Source organism: Mixophyes fleayi, chromosome 5 (genome assembly GCF_038048845.1).
Source record: "Mixophyes fleayi isolate aMixFle1 chromosome 5, aMixFle1.hap1, whole genome shotgun sequence".
NCBI lineage: Eukaryota > Metazoa > Chordata > Amphibia > Anura > Limnodynastidae > Mixophyes > Mixophyes fleayi.
Window position 1 is genome coordinate 158,430,472 of NC_134406.1, and position 22,113 is coordinate 158,452,584.

Below are 22,113 nucleotides of genomic sequence, written 5' to 3' on the forward strand. Positions count from 1 at the left end.
TCATGTATTCTTTCTTCCCATTTCTCTCCGCGTTTCAGTACAATCCATTGTCCCTATTCACCAAACCAGAATCTCTGCCATAAATTACTATCTAAATGCAAAATCCTTACCCTCACCAGTTATACAATCCAGCATCACTCTCCACTCCAGGGTGTAAATGTATCAAGCTGAAAGTTTTTCGATTTGAAAAAGTGGAGTTTTTGCCTATAGCAACTAATAAGATTCTAGCTATCATTTTGTAGAATGTACTAAAAAAAATGATAGCTAGAATCTGATTGGTTTTTCAAACCCACTGGAAAACTCTTAGCTTGGTTTCCAAGAAATCTATTTCCCTAGAAAAATTTAATATGACCCCTGTCTTTTGGAAATCAGCCCACATATTGCAAAAACTACACTTACCAATCTTACCCTGCCCCCTCTGCCATCTCTGTCCCCATGCCAACTCTACCTCTTCTGCCATCTCTGCCCCCCTGCCATCTCTGCCCCTCCAGTCACTGAATTGATGTCTGCTGCACTTCCACTCTCTGCTTCTCCTTCACTCTCTGCTGGTCCAATGGCCTCTGCTTCTTCCACACTGTTGCCTTCAACATCATGGGTAACCAGAAGTTAGATACTATCACGCATCTCAGCAGCTTAGTTCCGTGCTGTTCATTGTGTTCATTGGTTTCCCTTGGTTACCGCTATCTGCTGTTCAATCTGGTGTTCCTCTATCACCGGACACTATCTTGCCTACTGGTCTACGCATGCGTTGCCCCAGGAACCTTTAAAACCTCTGCTCTGCAGTGATTGGATGTCAGATCATCAGGTCTCCCTACCTGATAGGAAGCATCTCCTCTGACTCCTGTTCATATACTTCCATTGTTCCTGACTTTGTGGATTGTGCAGACCACTGCTTCTCAGCATTACCTGTGCAGCTCATAGGTTCTCAGCATTACCTTTGCAGCTCATTGCTTCTCAGCATTATCAGTGCAGCTCACCACTTCTCAGCATTACCTGTGCAGCTCATTGCTTCCCTGCATTACCTGTTCAGCATATCTCACAGTCAAGACTTGTGGCTTCACTGCAGAGCATCGCTCATCATCGGTCCTGTTCCAGAGTTACAAACACCTGTGTGGATCTCAGTGCTTCTGCTCTCTGCAGTTCATCTCCTCACTGCTACATTTATTCTGGCTTACAGCTACTTGATGGTTCAGCGCAAATCTGTTCTGCGCCCCCTAGAGGATTGCAATCTGTGGTCGAGAGCAGCTAAGACCAAATTCCTTTGCGGAAATCCCTGATAAATACCTCTCCTCCGTTAGACTTTGCACCTCTCTGCGGTTAAGCTATCACTCTAGCAGCGATCAAGACCATTTCCATTATCTGAATCTCATGACAGATACATTCCAAACCATCCCCAAAATTGCCAAACATTTTTTATTGAATTTTACAAAGGCAGACACAGCATAACTGGACACAAATTGGTTAGTTGATACAGGCCTACATCACAATAGGCAATTGCACTTGAGGAGCATGAGTTGGGAAATATACATGCATGGAAGTATGGAGAGGTACAAAGAAAGCTATGATTAATTAATACTAAATGGAATAGAATATTCCATACAGGAATATACGTTATGGAAATAGAGGCAAAAGAGGGAAATAAGGTAGGGAAGTCACTACTCACTATGTGGTGTATTGGTAGAAGCAGGCGGTGCAAACAGAGTACCAACCCTGTAGAAGCGAAACTTGAGTAACATTGGAGATGAAGCAATGAATAGATGCCGAGAAGGGGAGCAGTTTCGGACAGTGTCACCAAAGATTGGACAGGGTACCTACTTGACAACACAGGCGTCAACACAATGGGGAGGCACCTGGGTAGATAGTATAAAGACTATGGGTGACTAGGTGTCATCGATAATATATTTTTCCAGCATTTTGGCTAACTTTGACACAAATCGATATATTTAGCTATTTAGTCCTTGTCCTCCAGAGCGAATGTCTCCCCCATGTCCTCCTCAAATTTGAGTTCATAAGGATCCTTAAGGTGGCATTTATGTTATAAAATGAAATAGAAGGTAGAGATAAGGAGGAAGAGCAGAGAAAGCAGAAGGATATTAGAGGGGAAGTCTGGTGGATATCAGTCACTGTACATCTAATGGCATCATAAAAGTGGCAAAACTGTAAGTATTGAAAGAAGCATGATAAGGGGATACGATAGTGGGTTTCTAGGTCAGCAAATGTAAAGAACAGTTGAAAGGGAGCTATGTCCTTAAGAAATTTGATGTCACATCATTTCCAAAAAGGGAATTGAGTCTGGTGAGTGCCTAGAGAGAAGTAAGGGATATTCCATAGGGAAGTCATGCGCCAGGCATTATGGGCCAGTTCATATGATTTCACAGTGTGGGACCAGCTTGTGAGTGAGAATGCTAGAGAGGGGGAAGTTGCGAGGGGGAGAGGGCAGTGGTGAGGCATCAACCACAGGAGTGAGGCTGGAGAATAGGTTTTGGAGAGAGCAGCTTCAACGTTAACCCAGACTCTAAGGCCGAGAGGCAAATGAAGAAGGACACACTGGGTGAGGTGAGTGGCATGGTAGCTTTTAAGATAATGGGGAACTCCAAAGCCTCCATCCTGTGAGAGTTTATGAAGAATGTTCGTGCACTTCCTCGGCTTTCTCGCTGACCGAGTAAATTCAGTGGCCAGCTGTTGGAGAAGTTTAAAGGAGTTTGCGGGGACTTTGAGGGGGGAGGGTTTGGAATAAGTACAGGAGACGTGTAAGGACATTCATTTTAAGGGAGTTTATGTGACCTGTCCAGGAAATTGTAAGTTTGTCCTTTTGAGAAGGTCAGCTTTAATGGTCATAAAGAGAGGGGGAAGTTAACAGCGTATAATTGCTCATACGTGCAAGTTATATAGACTCCGATGTTTTTCAATTTAGAGGATTGCTAGTGAAAGTCAAAACTGGACTTATGGCCTTGTAATTACATTTGGGTAATCTTAAGGTCTAAGTTTTTGGATTTAGAGGGGTTGATCTTCTAGTTGGAAATGTTCCCAAAAAGGGTAAGGTCATTAAGTAGGTTAGGTAGTGAAATGTGGGGATTAGTAAGAGTCAAAAGAATGTTGTCTGCATATATGGATAGTTTATATTCGTGGGAGTTGAGACGGATGCCTGATATGTCAGGGTTGAGACGAATCTTGCGGTCAAGGGGTTTGATCATGAGAGCAAATATAAGAGGGGAAAATGGGCATCCCTGTCGGGTGCCATTTCGGATAGTGAAGGAGGAGATGTGAAAGCCATTGGCCAAAACAAATGGGGTGGGATTGAAATACAGGGATGCTACAGCCTGCAGGAAGGGACCTCCCATGCCCATAGCCACCAGGGTCCATCGCATATAGGTCCACCCCACCCTGTCAAATGCCTTTTCTGCACCCAAAGCTAGGAGCAGGGTTGGAGTACCACGCAAGTTGTAAATGTAGGTTTGGTCAATCACACGCCGCGTATTGTCCGAAACCTGGCGCCAAGGAAAACCCCACTTGGTCCGGATGGACCAGCGAGGTGATAACGGAGTTTAAGCGGCAGGCAAGATTTTTTGCAAACAGATTAAAGTCCACATTTAGAAGTGATATGGGTCTATAATTGCTTCAATGAGGGTCTCGGCTAGGCTTTGGGATCACAACAATGTTTACGCGTGTCAAATTTGGAGTCTAGAAGTATAAAATTAAAGAGCTCTAGAAGAATGGGAGTGAGAGGTGTCGCAAAGGTTCAATAGCAAATTGCTGTAAAGCCATTGGGGTCAGGGGCTGAGGCATTTTCTCAGTTCTTTGATAGTTTTACCAATTTCTTCCGTGGTTATGGGTGCATTCAGAGAGTCGGATTGAGCCGAAGTGAGTTTAGGTAAATGGAGGGAAGAGAGGAATTCAGAGATCTTAGAATGAAGGGCTTCGGATTTGGTAATACTGGAAAAAATATTATAGAGTTCCAAGTATAATTCCTTGACTTTGCAGCAATGACTTTAGTTTTGTATGTGAGGTCACCTGAGGGGTCCTTAATAGAGGATATATGATTACGTGTATGCTTGTCCCTCAATTATAAGGCTAATATTCTGTCTGCTTGATCTCCCTTTTCATAAAATTTTGTGTATCCATTGATGGGTTTTAGTGGCCTTTTTAGAAAGGAGTTGGTGTAGTTGATTGCGCAGAGAAATTAATTTGAGTCAGGTTTTGCTATTTGGTAACCGTTGTAAGCAAATAAAATTGGGTATTCAATTTAGCAATGTGAGCCAGTTTGGCCTTGCTTCTAGCAGCTGATAGGCCAATAAACGTGCCGCGTATGGTGGCATTATGGGCTTCTTAGAGGAGGGTAGGGAAGATATCCGGGTAGAGATTATAGAGATAAAATCTTTAATGGACTTTTGAATTGAGGACACCTGGTTGGGTTTCAACAGGAGTGTGTTGTCCAGACGTGTGCTACATGAAAAAAACAGTCATTATTTAACTTATGTGCAAAACAGAATACTAATTTTCACCCCTTGCATTGTAACATGGTTTTGTCCAGGAGACTGAAATAAGAAGTTTCTTAAGTTAATATCCTTAATGAATCAGGTCCTAGGTCTGCAGATGGTGTTTGAAATGTTGGCTGGCCATAGTGAATTTGTTGGGGGAGCTCAAGCCATTGGCGTTCAAAGATAGGATTCTAAGAGTCATGGGGGTCCAACTGAGAGGATGTGAAGGGAAACAGTGGCTTCACAGTGGACAAGGAGAGGGAGGAAAAAGGGGGAGGCCAGTCTCCTGGAGGGGAAACAAGTCCAGTCTCGAAATGAAAGGTATAACATGGGTACTGAAAATTAGGGGGGGAGGCTTGAGCAGCCAATAGAAAATTAGGAAAGGCCAAGTGGGATAGCAGGATAGAAACTATGGATTTGAAGGTATTTGAGAAAGGATCTCGTAAGGGATTTGAGAGTGAGAAGGCAGGGAATGCATATGGAAATAAAGAGGTCAAAAAGCAATATGGTAATCAAACATTCAATCAACAGTAAATTAAAGAAATTCACCTGTTGCTAACCCAATATCGGGGAAGGGAAATACCCGCGAACGCAGACGCAGGGGAGGAAGGGGAAACAGTGGTTTGTGAGTGTGATAATCATACTAAGAGAAAATCCCAAGTGTCTCGCGTTGCGGGGAGACCCTAAAAGACATGCATGTTATAAGAACTTGTGAAAAAATAAGGTAACATGTGGAATGAGAAAAAAAGTGGAAAATAGCCCCAAGCAACAATCTGGAAACAGTGAGCAATAAAGGAATCTAGGTAGTAACCCTAACATTATAGCCTATAGGTAGAATTATCTGTTAGAGGGTTTTGTTAAACACTGCTGTGATGGTGGTCAGAAAACAAGATGCTTTAAAGGGGTCCTAGCAAGCACATGATGAGGAAGACCATTCTATTTGCGGAGGATGCTTACTAGCAGCAGTCTGATGAAGGGCGGGTTCCCAAAGAATTCATGAATTTCAGTGAATGCAAAAGTTCCCGGCCTTGCAAGAGGGATTTGAGTGTATAGTTATGATTATCGTGAGTGAAGGAAAGCTGTAATGGAATACCCCAGTGATACCTTATACCAGCAGATTGTAGGCACTGGGTGATTTCACTGAGGTCACAACATTTCTTCATTGTAATAGGTGAAAGTTCCTGAAATAAAAGTGGAGTGGTCCCGGAGTAGGATACAGTTTGCAGTTCATGGACTGCATGCAGAATAATTTCCTTCACTGAATAATAGTGTAGACGTACTATAATGTCTCGAGGAGAAAGGGATAGCTGAGGCTTGGGCTGGAGGACCCCATGTGCACGATCCAATCAAAGAACAGAGCCTTGCAAATCGGGTACCAGGGTACCACGGTATTGAAAAGGCCTTGTAGGTAGGAAGGAATATCATCTGCCGTGAAAGAGGATGTTTTTGAGTCTAATATTATTACGGCGGGAACAATTTCCTTGATCCTCAAATTATTCCTTGAGAAGGTCCAGTTCACTGTGAAGAGTTGTTATATCTTAGTCAGTTTGAGTTTGGAATGTGCAAAGTTCACCAGTTGTATGTTCAAAGGAGTCTGTGTGTGTTCCTAACAAGGCAATTTCTTAGCGCAATTCTGAGACCATGGCTTGGAGTTCGGTTTGAATGATGGCTTTAACTTGTTTCATAAGTTCAGCCAAAGTTGGTCGTGGAGAATCAGAGTCACGACCTGGGGACTCTGGGGCTGAAGTAGGAGGGGAACACACCTTGCTGCTTCTAGATAACATGCTCGGTGTCTGCGGTTGCGATTGTCTCTTCTGCTTATGTGCCATGAGAGATTAGGCCAGCAACAATGTTCAAAGATAATCAAAGAAAAGTCAGCAGGGGTGCCCGTATGTGGGAGTACCTACAGGATAGCAGAAAGTGAGTGAACCAGCTCCCGCGAGTCAGTGAGGTTTAAAATAATATAGGCAGACCAGAGTATAAAACGGAGGTGTCGTCAGAATGTGAGGGCCCAATGACACATGGGGTAGGAGGTTGTGTCAAACAGAGAATCAGTCAATGACTTCCATGATACAGTACATTGCAGCAATAGGTGTAACAGACTTTTGTACTGGCCCCACAGGGCTGGACCCAGATTCCTGGCTAGGGACGTTGTGGAGAGTATGCTGGACCCTCAGTTCGGTGTCAGGCTTTTATGGGGTAATAGAGTCCTGAGAAGGTGCCAAGACTATCCAGATATTATTTTGTGGTATGAGCACCGTTGAGGAGCTGCAGTGTGTCCCTCAAGTGAATGACCCAGGAGCTAGGAGGGGTAGAGGAGAGGCCCAATGTGGTGAGCAGTCAATATTAGTGGTATCCAGGGTCTCCCCTCCCCTTGTGAGCAGGTATTGATGTATTGGTTGGGATGCATGGGTCCATTCAATTTGTGCAGCAAAGGAAGCAGTGAGGGAGAGCTAGGCAGGTTGGGGAGAGCAGTTGTCTCTCTGGCTTACCTTCACGCAGGGTCTCACAGGTGCCGAGAATCCTGCCAACCGGAAGTGCAATGCTGAAAACCGGTAGTGCAAAACTGAAAGACGGAAGTGCAGTGGAAAGGGCGTAGACGGCAGTGGAGGTCAAGGATGGGAAACTGGATGTAGGTCACGAATGGCAGAGGTGTTAAGACAAGTGCCAGATACCTCAGTGCTAAGGTAAGTAAACGGTGCCACTAGAGATGAGGGTCCTTTGAGGGTGGGGATGTGCCACATGAACGATGAGACCCAGAAATAGTGCTGGGGACGTGGCAAGGGGTATTGGTGCACGTTGTGGAGTTAGAAGAGGGGAGAATTGTGTCTCAGCCACAGATCTCCAGAGGAGGATCTGGAGGGGCTTTGCACACAAGCGGAAGGGATCAATTACTGGGATAGGCCGCTCTCGCTGTTAAGTATTCAGAAGGCGATCTGTGCTGGGTCTACGCAATCCACAGATGGTTCCACAGGTGCTTAGAAGGTTCCGCCACCGATAGAAGTGGATGGCAGAAAAAGGGGGTCTATTATGATGGTGATAAATGGAATGGACACAAAAGAGATCTTTACTGCAGTAACAATCCGAGATGTCGCCGAAATCACCCCCCCAATCTTTTTAGTTTTTTTTGCCCAAATTAGAGCATGTGGCCCTTTGTTTTAGTTCATTTTGTTAAATTTTGTAAATAAAAATTGGTTTGCTGATATACTTTACATTTATGGTTGTAATTTATTCTTTACAAAAAACAATGATGACTTGCAGTCACAGTAGGTTGCAAGGACGTATTCTGTAAATGTAGCCGGATCACCAGAATCAAGAGGACTTGTGTCTATATCTTCCACTTCCCGGCCAGCATCCTCAGCCACTTTTACTCAAGGAAGCCCACTCTTATTAGCGATGCCATGGAACACCACACTCAGAGCTCTGTTATCACATACGGTCTTCGGTGGTACATAGATAAGAGTACCACCAGACCATTCAAGACAGAGGAGTCTGGCCTTTAAAAACCAAATGCCCACTCTACAATCAATCTAGTGACTGTTTGTGCCAAGTTGTAGGATGTTTTCTTCTCCGTGTGTGGGTTCAAAATAGGAGAGGATTGTCCATAAAAATGACCATTATTGCAAGCAAAATATTGCCAATGGTGAACAGATTAAGAAATTTTGGTCTGGCTTCCAGTTCAAAGTAAAGAATATAGCAAAGCTGGAAATAGCCATGCGTAGTATTGTGTCCTAGCATCCACTTGCCTCTGTTGTAATAATTGCTCCTTGCAGCCCATTGCCTCTGTTGAAATCTTTGTCACTTCCCTGATTGCTGGAAGGCAAGCATGTGTACTCCCTGGCCACACAGCTATAAGGTCTAGAATGAGGAGAGAGGAATCAGATATCGTCTGAACATTTATCGAGTGGAAATGCTTCCAATTTAAATAAATCAAAGCATTCCTACCCAACAGAAACAGGGCTACATGTGTTCTGTCTACTGCCAATATGAAGAATAGAAAGCTAGCTATGGAGGCAAACTGCTGCTTTATTGGCACAAGGGACTCCTCATCGAGTGACATATGAATAAATTGCTTGAGCCATGGTCATCTGCAGAACAGCCTTCAGCACTTGACTGATGGACTTCTAGAACATTTCTGTCACGACCCTCACTGTCGTCTGGAGAGAACCAGTGGCACAAAAATTGCGATACTGCCAACAGTTTGGTCAATGGTGGCATTGCTTTCGGGATGCTATGCATTGGCTCTAGGTCACTTTGCACAATGCGCAGGTTGTCTATGATGATATGTGGTTTAAGTCGATAGCAACGGACCACCTCAGCATCAGACATTCCAAAGAGGCTAACAGGTGGCCTGAAGACACACTTCCTGGACTGGCGATGATGGACCAGTTGCTGGTTTTGGAGAGGTTGACTGTTGTCCAGTGGCGCACGCTAAAAAGTGCCCTACAAGTGCCCTACTGTAGTATACAGCAGCCGCTGCGCTGTCTAAGAAGCGTCCGCGGCGGTGCTGTATTGTATACAATCCTCCGTGCGCCCCTGTTGTCGTCAACCTGGTCTACCAACTGGGCCATGACTATTCCAAAGAAACGCAGTATGTGAGAGAGAAAGATGAAGGGGTCAAAAAACTACATTATCTCATGGCTTTTCAGCTGTTTGGACAAGAAAGTTTGCAAATATACTTACACCTGCAAGTTGGCCTGGCTTTACTCATTTTGTAATTCAAAAACAATATCAAAGCAAAGTTTTTTAAAAAAATAACTCAAAAATATACATGCATTGGGGACACTTGCAGAAATATACATATATACAAATGTATATAAATATATGTATACACACATATATATATATATATATATATATATATATATATATATAATATATAAATGCTTAGTGGCGTCTGTCTGTCTGTGTGTGTGTGAAAAAAAAACAACCAAGTTGCAGCGCCACCTGCTGGGCAGAGTTATACACTAACCTACTAAATTCTTAGTGTGTGTGGGAAAAAAAATTCAAAAAGGGCTGAAATTTGGTAGGGCTCAAACTCATTTTCGTGAGGTAATTTTACCTCATGAACACACATGTGTAGAGGCGTGCGTTAGTGTGTGTGTGTGTGAAAAAACTATTTTCTCTGAAAGGGCTCATCCAATTGACCTGAACTTTGGTATACTGACATTATTTGACAAAAAAAATTAGAATAGTCAAGTCAGTTAACTTCCATCATCCCCCCTTCCCCCCGTGGGAGGGGTAGTAAAGGCTAAATTTACGAGTTGAGGGGTCAAACTCATTTTCGTGAGGTAATTTTACCTCATGAACACACATTAAAAAGGCCGCTTGCGTCGGGAACTAACGCTCTTCCCCTGAGGAGGCCTGGGCTAGGTCCAAATGCATGACAAGAACCTTTTTAAGACCTTAAGTAGCTTGATTTGACTAGAATGCATGAGTATCATGCACGGGTTAACTTGTATATATACATATATATATATATATATATATATATATATATATAATAAATGAGATGCACTGAAAATTTTTTTAATTTTTGTCGCCTAGTAATAATATTGTGTTTCACCACAAAACATTTATTTTTATCCATAAAACACTTCTGTTAGGATGTTATCAACTACTATAAAAAAAAATGCATTTTTAAAGTTACTGCTGTTTACAAAAACATGCCCTAGCATGCATAACTGATCATTATAACAATCACTTGGCACTTATTACTGCCCCTTAGCTGGGGCAAGTAATATAACAGAAAAACATGTTCCTTTGAGGTGCCCAAAGATTGCTGTGTGAACTGGAGCTTAGCACAGCCCTACTGTACATTGACTACATGCATACGCCTATTCCCCTCCCCATTCCACCCATGAAATTGTAGGCTGTTGAAAGGGCCCATTGTCATCAAAGATGAATTGGATGTTCTTGTGTTCACTGACGTATGTTGTTATGCAAATTATGGTATATATCGGCATTTACATTACTCTATGGGGCATATTCAATTGTTAGCGAGTTTCAAAGTTCGAGCGCGTTAAGTAATTTTTTTGCTATTTTTCCTTATTTTTAGAGCGCGGAAACTTCTCCCGCAATTCTAATCTTTTTTTTTTTTACCGAAACGGTGTTATCGCGCTCCAACCGTTTGTCAATGTTAAAGTATAGGCTGGATGCGAACCCTCAGCGGAAAAAGCTATTCAATTGTTTTTTAACGCTGAGTGTGAAACAGGCAAATCTGCTGTTTCATCTCGCACCTCCTTGGTCTGCTCAAAGAAACTTTTTTTTTATTAAGTTAAGAAAAATATACATTAAACTGAAAAAATAGGTGTAAAAGTTCATAAAAATACTTAAAAAAGTGTAATGATAATTAATAATTTTTGGAAAGTTCCGCCTTTAGAAAAAAACATTAGTGGTGCATGCATTTAAACTTTTTTATATCATTTTTTTTAAGGTGGGGGGGTGGTTGTGCCTGACCTCAGTCAGCTCTCGGTGAAAAGTAGCAGGTTATTTTTTTTTTTTTTAAAAACAAAATCGTTTGCTCCCCACTCTATTTAGTCTTAGCCCTAGTGCTGGCAGGCTATTGATGTGTGAGTTAAAATCTTTGTAAAATTTGGCATAGGGTTCCCCCTATTTTAATTGAACCAGCACTAGGCAAACCAGCCGGGGTGATAGGCACTATAGCAGGGGGGGGGGGGGGGACGCACGGTCATAATGACTAAACACCCACAGACTGTTCAGCGCTGGCCTGGATTCCCTAGGGAGTGTGGTCCGCTAAAAAATGTAAGCGGGCCACCCCCCTGGGGACACCCAGCCCAGTGCCGATAGCACTAGGGCTCTTCCTACTACCCCTGGGCTGTGGGTAGTAGGGTAATAAATGGGGATTTTGTATGAAAAAAAAATTAATAATTTTGATTTGTCGAACTACATGTCCCAGCCAGCCATGTTGGCCTAAATAGTGTGGGCATGCTGCTACTTGTCTAACTACAAGCACCAGCGTACCCATGGTACCCAGGGCATGTTTGCACTTGTAGAACCACAAGTGCCAACATGCTCTTACACCCACGGCTGGCTGTGATCTGTAGTTCCACAAAGTAAAATATGAAATAAAAGCACAACACCCTCATTCCAACCACAAATCTTTATTAAAAATAATAAAACCCCAAGAAATGCAGTAAACACCCTCATGTACACCATAGATTTTTATTAAAAACAAAAAAAACAAAATACTCACCATGGTCGAAATCCTCAGTTTTATGATGCTTTACCTACACACACTCATTTACGCAAAGTCTCAAAAATTATTTGTACCTTCGAAGAAATGTCCGGCTTGCCCACTGTGCCACAAATATTTGTACCTTACAAATGTCCATGCTTGGCCAGTGTTCAAGAAATGTTTATAAATGGCAAAAAATGTACCTTCTTGTAAAATCTTTTAATCTGCTGTCCAGAGGGGGGGGGGGGGCATTGTTGCTTGCAGTGTGGGGGCCCATTCTCTTGTGCAGTGCTGGGGCCATTCTTGATTGCAGTGTGGGGGCCCATTCTCTTGTGCAGTGCTGGGGCCCTTCTTGATTGCAGTGTGGGGGCCCATTCTCTTGTGCAGTGCTGGGGCCCTTCTTGATTGCAGTGTGGGGGCCCATTCTCTTGTGCAGTGCTGGGGCCCTTCTTGATTGCAGTGTGGGGGCCCATTCTCTTGTGCAGTGCTGGGGCCCTTCTTGATTGCAGTGTGGGGGCCCATTCTCTTGTGCAGTGCTGGGGCCATTCTTGATTGAATTAATTTGCATATTTTTTTTTATACTAAAATGACTGCCTTAACCACTCCTCATTTCAAACTCGCTAGGACCAATAATAGAGCGCGAGGGGGTGGATGCAATATTAACAATTGAATTGAGCGGGGTTTTTTTAAAAACGAGCGCTCGAACAGGAAAAAACGAGCTCAGGTTTTTTTTTTTTTTCGAGCGCGGGATTTTCACCCGTCTTGCTAACAATTGAATATGCCCCTATAAATCAGGGCCAAAGAGTTTCAAATGATGATGTGATTGTACACTATAAATATATAGTGCTAATGTAACTTTTATGTATTCATGTAGAATATAATGTAAGGGTTCTTTGTTAGATGTGAGTAGTCTTTATTGAGAAAGGTGGCACACGTACTTTACATTCACTAATCATCACCATCAACGCTTATTTATATAGTATCAGCAAATTACTTAGCTCTTTACAATTGTGGACAAACACAGTAATAAACAATACTGGAAAAATCAGACAAAGAGTTGAGAAGGCGCGAAGGAGCTTATATCAAAATATAGAATGTAAACATGGCACAGGTGCTACTCATACAAAACCTTACATATTTTTTGAGCTCTGTGTATGGATCTAATTAAGCTATTTTTGTAATAGGCATAATCATGGCACATATGCTGCTGATGCAGAACTGGACACAAACTGTACGTCTGAGCATTAGGACAAAAATACACCATTTTTGTATGTGCCTTTTTTTAACATGATTTACGCCCGATTTGCAGAGAAGTCTGCATCAGCCCTAGGTTTGGTTACAGATCCATTGTGTACTGTAATGAGTATGGAAGATATGTTTGCAATAGAGACAGGAGTTCTTTCTGTGTCCATGATGTGGCCGACGCTGCTTATCGCACTGCATGTAAAGCATTTTTGTTTTTTTTAACAATTTTATAGTTTCCTTATGTATTTGTACACTTAAGGCAAATAATGTAAACATGCAGTAACCCAAGCAAATTAAATTGCAATTAAAGTAACAGCATCAAGGTAATATAATCTTCTCATACCCCCAAGCTACGCTTATATATTTCCAATTACAGTCCATATTAGTTACGAATACAAATCTCAAATAGTTGACATAACTTAAAAAAATACTTAAATACCCATATGTGGGGGTGAACTGACACTCTGATTGAAAACATCAACATCGTTTGTGCAGGGGGCTATTGACAGGACTGGGAAGCAGACTCACAAAGAGCAATGGGAGACACTCCAACACTACTTCTCCTCTTTTCCTTGTGGATCACAGACCTACAGATTTTCCTCCTCCCTTGTGTGCTGAATGCTTCCAGGTGATATAAAAATGACATGATTGATTTGTTCTGCTGCTGCCTGAACCTTCCACCCATTCCTTTCGGCACACAGCACAGTATAATGTCCAGAGCAACTGTAAAGCTTATTTTTGATAGAAAAACTCTACATTCATTTTTGGTACCCAATAAACAAAGGTAATCCCCACCTAAATGCTCTCCTGTGCTTTTTTTCCCTTGAAAGTACATTACCCTAGAAGGACAAGGCATGTCAGAGGGCAGTTGACACTTTTAGGTAAGTTTAAGCTTGTCTTTTCTATTACCCAATCTACACTATATTTCAGGAGGTCCCTCTTTTTTTATTAAAGTAGTGTTTGCTCAGCCATTGGGGGCATTATGCTGCTAAAGAAACCAAGGAATTAAATTACATATTTGTTAATTGAAATCATCTAACATTACTAATACTAAAACTTTCACTGCTGCAGGATTGCGAAACATTGGGCCTCATTTAGAGTTGGGTGTACTTCCATGTTTGCAGTGTTAATTTCTACACTGGACATGCATAACATTTGGACTACAGAAGCAGAACTGAAGAGTGCAATCATACCTTCAGTACAATAAGGATGTATTTACATAAGTGTAACACATCACTCAGAGATGCATCCTAATAATTGTTGGAAATATCCCCAGATACACTTCTTCAGATGCATATCTTTTGCAGGTACTGGAAGTCTTGTGAAAAGATATGTTATGATGAATGCACCAGCAAAAACATTTAGCCACTTTTGACTGTTTGCATACTGACCCCTCCATCATTCATTATAATATATTAAGTCACTACCATCTATTCGGACTTTTAATTTGACATTTCCATTTAGACTACTGCAGGAAAGATTTGATTTTTTGTGCTTATGTTCAATTACATCTTATATGGAAAATACGACTTTTGCATCTATAATTAGTACTGACACTATTCTTTCTTGTGTATATGACACTTAATTGTAATATATTTTGTAAGAATGGGGTAATGTGACTTTGCCAAGCCACATCTTGCTGTTATTGTGGGGCACAAATTTCTTGAGATGCACACGTAAGTATGTCACGATCAGACGCAGAAATATAGGATCTCCAGATCTGCCTATTTTGGCACTACTCTACCTGAGGCGCGTAGTCTAAACAGGACAGATTGTCTGCACCATAAACCCCCACAAGTAGGTAAGCCTTTGCAGCCACTTCCCCGCATGTTGCAGCCCTCAGAGAGAGCGTTAAATAAGACCTGTATGGAGAATACAGGAATGGGAGAAAACTCTGTAGAGGGATGCTGCAGAGTGGCACTGAACAGCAACCAGAGATTCACTGGAACAGCTAGCTGAAACAGGAGGAGCAAAGGGAGCCACGTCTGTGCACTGTCAGGGCTTGACGCACTAAGAACAGTTACCTGGCTGCAGGTTCAGTTGCCTTAAATGCATTGCTAATAAGAAAGGCAGCAATAGTATAGAAATTTTAAAACAAGATTGGGTCTGCACACACGCAGACACAAATCCAAGATGACCACCACCATCGGACGGAAGCTGCTCTCAGAGCCGAGAGGTACCCCTGCGTGGAGAAGGGAAGTGTGCTGGGACCTGAATACGGGCTCAGCATGTGATAAATGCTTTTTCGCTACAATTTTAAGCATACTTTTATGCATATGTAACACTAAATGGGGCTGTTGTGATTCTATCCTACAGTGGGAGTTGGGAGTTTTTGCTGCAAGTATGATCTTAGAAAACATCTAATCGTCATTTATTTGAGTAATCTATTACGTTGGAACATTAATTCCTTAACTGCTGGAATAATGTATAATTTTGTCTCGTGGTTCATTTTTACAGCTGCACTTTATATGATACATAGCTAGGCTTATGTTTATTTGTTCTCCTTTCAGGACCAATTTTTGCAACTAAACTATTTGTATTATATTTGAAGTCATACAATCTTTTTTAATGAATAATTTACAATTGTTATGAATTTGATATACTTAGGGAATCTATTGATATAAACATAATTTAATTATTATGAATACACAGTGGGATTTGCTTATAGTATTTCCATTTAGGGAACTTATGCATTTTACAGCACATGTATTTTGGAACTAGAATATTGTGTTAATATGGATGCCATATTAGTGGGATTTTAAAAATTTATTGTGGATTTATTGATTTATATGCTTTTTATTTTTTGCTTTTACTATGTTGGTGGCGAGAATAATTTTCTTAAAGTATTATTCTTACTTTTGTTCCTTTTCCCAGAGGTAGCTGGGAGGTTTCCATAGCAGCCTTTAAACCACTTTTGTCTGCTTTTTACTTGTGGTTTGTCGCATCTTTGATTCTCTAGATTCAATTATTTGTAATACATCAATGAACATAGCTAACTCTTTTCTTGCCTCTCAAATTAGAAAACTCAACAGTAACTCCAAAATATCATGTATCAACTCAAAAAAAGAGAAAATCATAAACCCAACACTGATTATTTTTACTCTAGTCTATATAACTTGAATGAAAGCACTGACATTATTCCTCCTGATCTGGCAAAGGTTAAAGTTTTTTTAAGCTGATTAAATCTTGATTCATTTAATAAGGCCCACATAGAGGAGTAGAGCATGACTTTAAACATGGAGGAGGTCAATTTAGCCATTATTTCCCAAACATAAAAGCATTGAAAGCCTGTCTAGTTTATATTATAAAAAATAAGTCAACTCCACTCTACTAGCTGATCTTTTCACTGTTGCAGCTAGTTTCTATTTTGATCAACTGATATATTGGTGGCAGTGGTTGTATCCCTGCCTAAAAAAAGATCATCATCATCATCTATTTATATAGTGCCACTAATTCCGCAGCATCATACAGAGAACTCACTCACATCAGTCCCTGCCCCAATTGTAGCTTACAGTCTAAATTCCCTAACATATACACACATAGACTGAGAGAGACTAGACTATAAGTCACCAGTCATACCAACTCTCAAATTAGGCACTTTGTCTCCCATCAAGCTGTAACAATTGTCAGTCTTTTAACTGCCAACTTATTTCTCCATATACTATCCTCCAGTGGTCTCTGGACCTCAGGCTTGATTCTATTCATTATACAATTATTTAACTATTTCTTTTAGAGACTGTGCCCAGCTGACAACTCATCTTCAAATGCTGTAGACTTTGACAAACAAAAATTTTTTTGGCCAGTTTCTGGGAAGCAATAAGCACAGGCTGTTTCCGTAAACCCTTCAACTTGTTTCATAGACTAGGCTTCACCTCACTGGCTAGCTCACTTCCATCCTCAAAGGTGAGAAAGTCCCACAATTCCTCATACAGATGCTTGTTGAGTCTTTCTGTTTTAGCATTAATCTCCAATGGTCTTTCAGGAAGCAATCCAATGCCAGGGCTTTGACCTCTTTATCACAATCTACTACTTCTGCTCATCGTCGTAATTGACAGACAAAGTTTCCTCCTCGCAAAGTAATTGTTCTAACTGTTGCTTCCACTCATGCAGTTTTTCCCTGAAACTTAAAAGCACGAGGACCGCTTCTTGTCCTTATCGTACCATTTAGATGGTCTCTTTCAACATTTTTATCTCAGCATCTCTGACTTTTACCCACTCAGTGTGAGTGAGTAAATTAACTCAGTATCTCAGTTAATATTACAACATTTTGTTCACATGTTTTATATTTTTTTTCGATGAGATGATCTTTCTCTAACTCCCACTCCACAAGTATCACCTGTAAGGCTTCAATTAAAGAGCCTCTTTCTTTTAACATTAGAGTTTGGTGGGCCACTTTCTCCCGAGTACACTCTGTTTCATTCTGATGTTGATTATGCAGTCTCTTAATGAATATATTTCTGGCTGAACTATCATAAGCTTTTAGATTCAAATCAACAATTTGTTGTTCTTGCTATGTTCTGGCCAATTTTGTGCTCTTATTTCAATGTAGTCTCATTCAATATTTAACACTGCTCAAAACATGTGACTGACAGTTTTATGCCTGTCTCCTTACAAGCAGCGACAACTGTCTCTTTCTTTTTTTCTGTCTGGAAATCACTTTCTTTAAGAGCCGTAATCCCACTCTCTCTTTGTCCCAAACACTATGTTTTAAAGTTTTTCAATCTCTCACATTTTTTCTTTATGTCCATATGACATTTCAATCTGTAGCAGTTTGTTTATGATTTTGTTTAGCTTTCACACATTTTTGATTTAAACCAAACATTTATTTTTCCTCCAAACGCCACAAATCTCTTTCATGCAATACTTGCTTCATATGAACAAACTTTTCCATGTTCACATAATCCACTCAAAGTTGACCCAAAACCATACTTTTGCACTGACCACATATCATATTAGATTTGTTTTACTTTTGTGCTTTAAAAGCAAACATCACAACATATTGCAAAGATTCTTACTCCATCACAATGAACAGGTACCTTGTCATTAGTAATGCTGTGAAAGTTAGAGCCCCTAAATGGAGTTTGTGCCATTATATGGAATCAAGGTTCTTTGGTGCACAACTGCATCACAGGAAAAGCAACTTAAGGAGGAGACTTCTAGCTGGCACGTGCAAGGAGTAAGTTAGCATTTAATTTTCATGAGAACATTTCTTATCTTTAAAATATGCCAAGTAGGCCTAAATCCTAGATGGCTTTGGAATGTAACATTGAAAACAATGTGTTATTGTTATAAGTAACCACCACCATAAAAGGAAAAAAGTGCTATGTAATTGTTTTTGATATTTTTAAGACTATAAGCTTTAAGCAATCAAAATAATTAAAAAAGTTATACAAATATGAGGAATATTATTTTTTATGACTAGTACCTTACAATGTTTCAAGTTGTAAGCTATGTAATAAAAAATATATGCACAATGAGAAGAGTTGTTCTAAAATAGTAAATTATTTAATAATTTATTTATTTTTAACAAAAAATCTCCAAATTATTAACTTGGATATATGTAGTCTGCACAAGTGGCACAGGCTCCAGAGGAAGAGGTATCAGAGCAGGAGAGGCAGGAGTTGGTGCCACAGTAGCAAGAGTTGTTGTCAGAAGAGGAGGTGCAAGAAGAAGTGGGCATGGAAATACAGAGACCAGAGGAGGAGGCAATGGCTGTGGAGTTGGCTGGCCCATCAAACACGAGCACAGTGGAAGGTAAATAAATATACCATCTTATCCTAGCTTAAAAATATGTTTGTTTAAGTAGGCATGAAACTGTAAGTCTCAGATGAGTCAATACTGGCCAAGCCAAATGATTTTGTAGATTTAACTTCAGAGAGTGTCTAGATGTCTGCATTACCTTTATGTTTTCACCTTTTTGCCAAACAAAATATAATATACTGTATATTTGCTTACAGAAACAATTTTGGGGAAAAATGTAAATTTTTGCAAATTGCACTACAATGGCATTCCATAAGAGACATTTACAACAAATGCATTAAAGTAGTGCCGGCGCCGCAATCATATGAGTATACAAATACCCACATGACCGCGGTGCCGGTGTCTTCCCTCCTCTGTTTGCACAGAATGTTGGGCGTGACATCATCACATCAGAGACAAAAGAGGAAAAGAGAACAGGGAACAGAAGACAGAAGAGGAGAAAAGAAAAATGAAAGAAGGCAATACAAAGGAAGGTAATGGAACGGAAGAAAGGCACAGCGTGATGAGAGGGGAGGGAGGGAGAGAGAAAGGCACAGTTTGGTGATGAAGAAGAGGGGGGAGAGAAAAAGGCACAGTTTGGTGATGAAGCAGAGGGGGAGAGAAAAAGGCACAGTGTGGTGATGAAGAAGAGGGGGGGGATAAAAATGCACAGTTTGGTGATGAATAAGAGGGATGGAGAGAGAAAAAGGCAGTTTGGTAATGAAGAAGAGAGGGGGAGAGAGAAAAAGGCACAGTTTGGTGATGAAGTAGAGAGGGGGAGAGAGAAAAAGGCACAGTTTGGTGATGAAGAAGAGGGGGGGAGAGGGAGAAAGGCACAGTTTGGAGATGAAGAAGGGGGGAGAGAAAGGGACAGTTTGGTGATGAAGAAGAGGGGGGATTGGAATGGCACAGTGTGGTGATAAAGAAGAGGGGGGGTAGCAAAATTTCACAGAGTGATGAAGGGGGGAAGCATGGCAGAGTGTGAAGAGGGTCAAAAGCAGCATGACAGAGTGTGAAGGGGTGCAAAAGCAGCATGTCAGAGTGTGAAGAGGGTCAAAAGCAGCATGGCAGAGTGTGAAGAGGGTCAAAAGCAGAATGGCAGAGTGTGAAGGGGCGCAAAAGCAGCATGGCAGAGTGGGAATGGAGCAAAAGCAGCATGGCACAGGGTTATAAAGGGGTGCCAGGAGAAGGGGGTAGCAAAAGCAGCATGGCACAGTGTGATTAAGGGGGCCAGGTGAAGAGGGAAAAACAGCATGAAGGGTACAGTGTGATCATAAGGAGGCACAGCGTGGTGATGATGAAGGAGCACAATAATGTGTGTGTGATGACACAGGGAGCTTTTGGCAATGTAGTGTGTGTGAGGTAGGTGGTGGCTAATTAATGCGTGCTATTTTGCTTGTGGAGTGATGGTGGGGCAATGTAATAGTTTTTAGGAGCTGCGGCGGCCACGGGCACCGACGCGACTCATCTCTTAATCCGCTGAGCGTCCCGGCAGTCTCCTTAGTAACTTTAGTGACCGTTGCCAAGACACACAGCATGCACCGGCAAATAGGACAGCCGGGCGCAGGCGCTGAAATCTCTCCAGCCTGGAGCTAAGTCCTGGGGGCATCTGAGTACTGTTGAGCGCAACTAGCTCTAAAGGAAAGGCGGCTGCTATAGGTGAAAACCTCCGCTATCTAGTTCTGTGGGTTGGTGATCAGATCAGCAGCCTAACAATAGTGGGGACTATTAATTTAAGATGGCCTGTAGACCCATTCAGGGTACCTAAGCCCCAAAAGGCAATGGATCCCCAGGGACCTGGAAACTCTCTTATAAACCTCTATGTTAATGGGACACTGAAGCAAGAAGTGGTCCATAGTCTCCTCAACCCCTAGACACTCCTCCCGTGGGTATCTACGATCATCAGCATTTCTATACTTGAGGTTCCCTCTCACGTAGAGTCTTCTGTGAAAGGAGAGCCAGGCAATGTCCCAAAGCTTCAATGGGATTCTCCCTGAATTAATCAGGGAAAGCCCCACCGAAATCACATCAACCGGGCAGTCATTCAGTGACAGCGGAAACCAGAAGTGAGAGTGCAGGAAGGTCTTAACAAGGTCCACCCTTTCCCTGAGTGTTTCCATCTTTTCCAGCTGTCTACCTTCTGGGAAGCTTCCTCCAGCCCAAGTTCTCAGCTTTGCTTGGCGTAATCGCCAGGGTCGAATTGAATACCTAAGATCTTGATCTTGTTGCTGGCAAAGGGAAGACTGTGGAAGGCTGAATTCACAACCCTCCTCCCCCATCCAGAAAACTTCACTCTTTTCCTGGTTTACCAACAAGCCACTGGCCTCTGAATACCTGCAGACCAGAGTTGCTACCTTCTATTACTTACATCAGCGTAGGCCACGACCTTCAGAGGATACTCCGGACCCAACAGCACCCCTCCTATTGAGCCGCCTTCAATCTTTCGAATGAAAGGATCTATTGCAAACACATACAAGAGGGGGCTCAGGGGGCAACCCTGCCTTACTCCAGAGCTAACCACAAAGGACGGACCCACCCAACCATTCACGAGAGGGAAGCTCTCGGCCTGCTTATAAATGGTACAAAGCCAATTCACCACCCGGACTGGAAGACCATACCTCAAAAGCAGAGCCCGAAGGTACTCGTGGTTTACCCTATCGAAGGCCTTTGACTGGTCTAATGCTAAAAGGTACTTCCCCCACTTCTCCGCACGACACAGCTCAATGGCTTCCCGCACCCCCAGGACAGCGCTGAAGGTACTTCGGCCCTTCACAGTGCCATGCTGAGAGGGAGAAAGTAACTGGCTGGAAACCTGCATCAGTCAATTAAAAAATACCTTTGCCAAAATCTTCCTGTCGGTATTGAGAAGAGCGATGGGGCGCCATTTCTCAATACACAACTGATCCTTCCACTTAGACAACAAAATAAGGCAGAAACCCTCATGGATAGAGGTATTAACCCTATAGCCAGGCTCTCATTAAAGAACTCCACAAGGCACTGGGCCAGGATGTCACCAAAGATCTTATAAAATTCAGATGTAAAACCATCTGGGCCCGGGTCCTTCTTGATAGATAAACCATCTATCGCCATCCTGACCTCGTTCACCGTTACCTCACTGCCCAAGGACTCAAGCGAGTCGCTAGGATCCCCAAGGCCAGGAGTTTCCCTCAGGAACTGGTCCATATTTTCTCTGTCTAGTGACTTCTCCGACAAGAGATCAGAGTAGAAGGACCGCAAGACACCAAGGATGCCCTACTTATACTCCCTGAGCACACCCCCAGCATCGCACAAGCCCCTGACTTCCTTAATATCTACCGAGTTCCTACAGCTCTGGAAAGGATCGGGCAAGTGGTACTTCCCATAGTCCCTCTCCAGAATCAAAGAAGTGTACCGTTCATACTATATCTCTCTCATCTGAGCCTTCACTCGGGAGATCTCCCCACCATCTCCCCG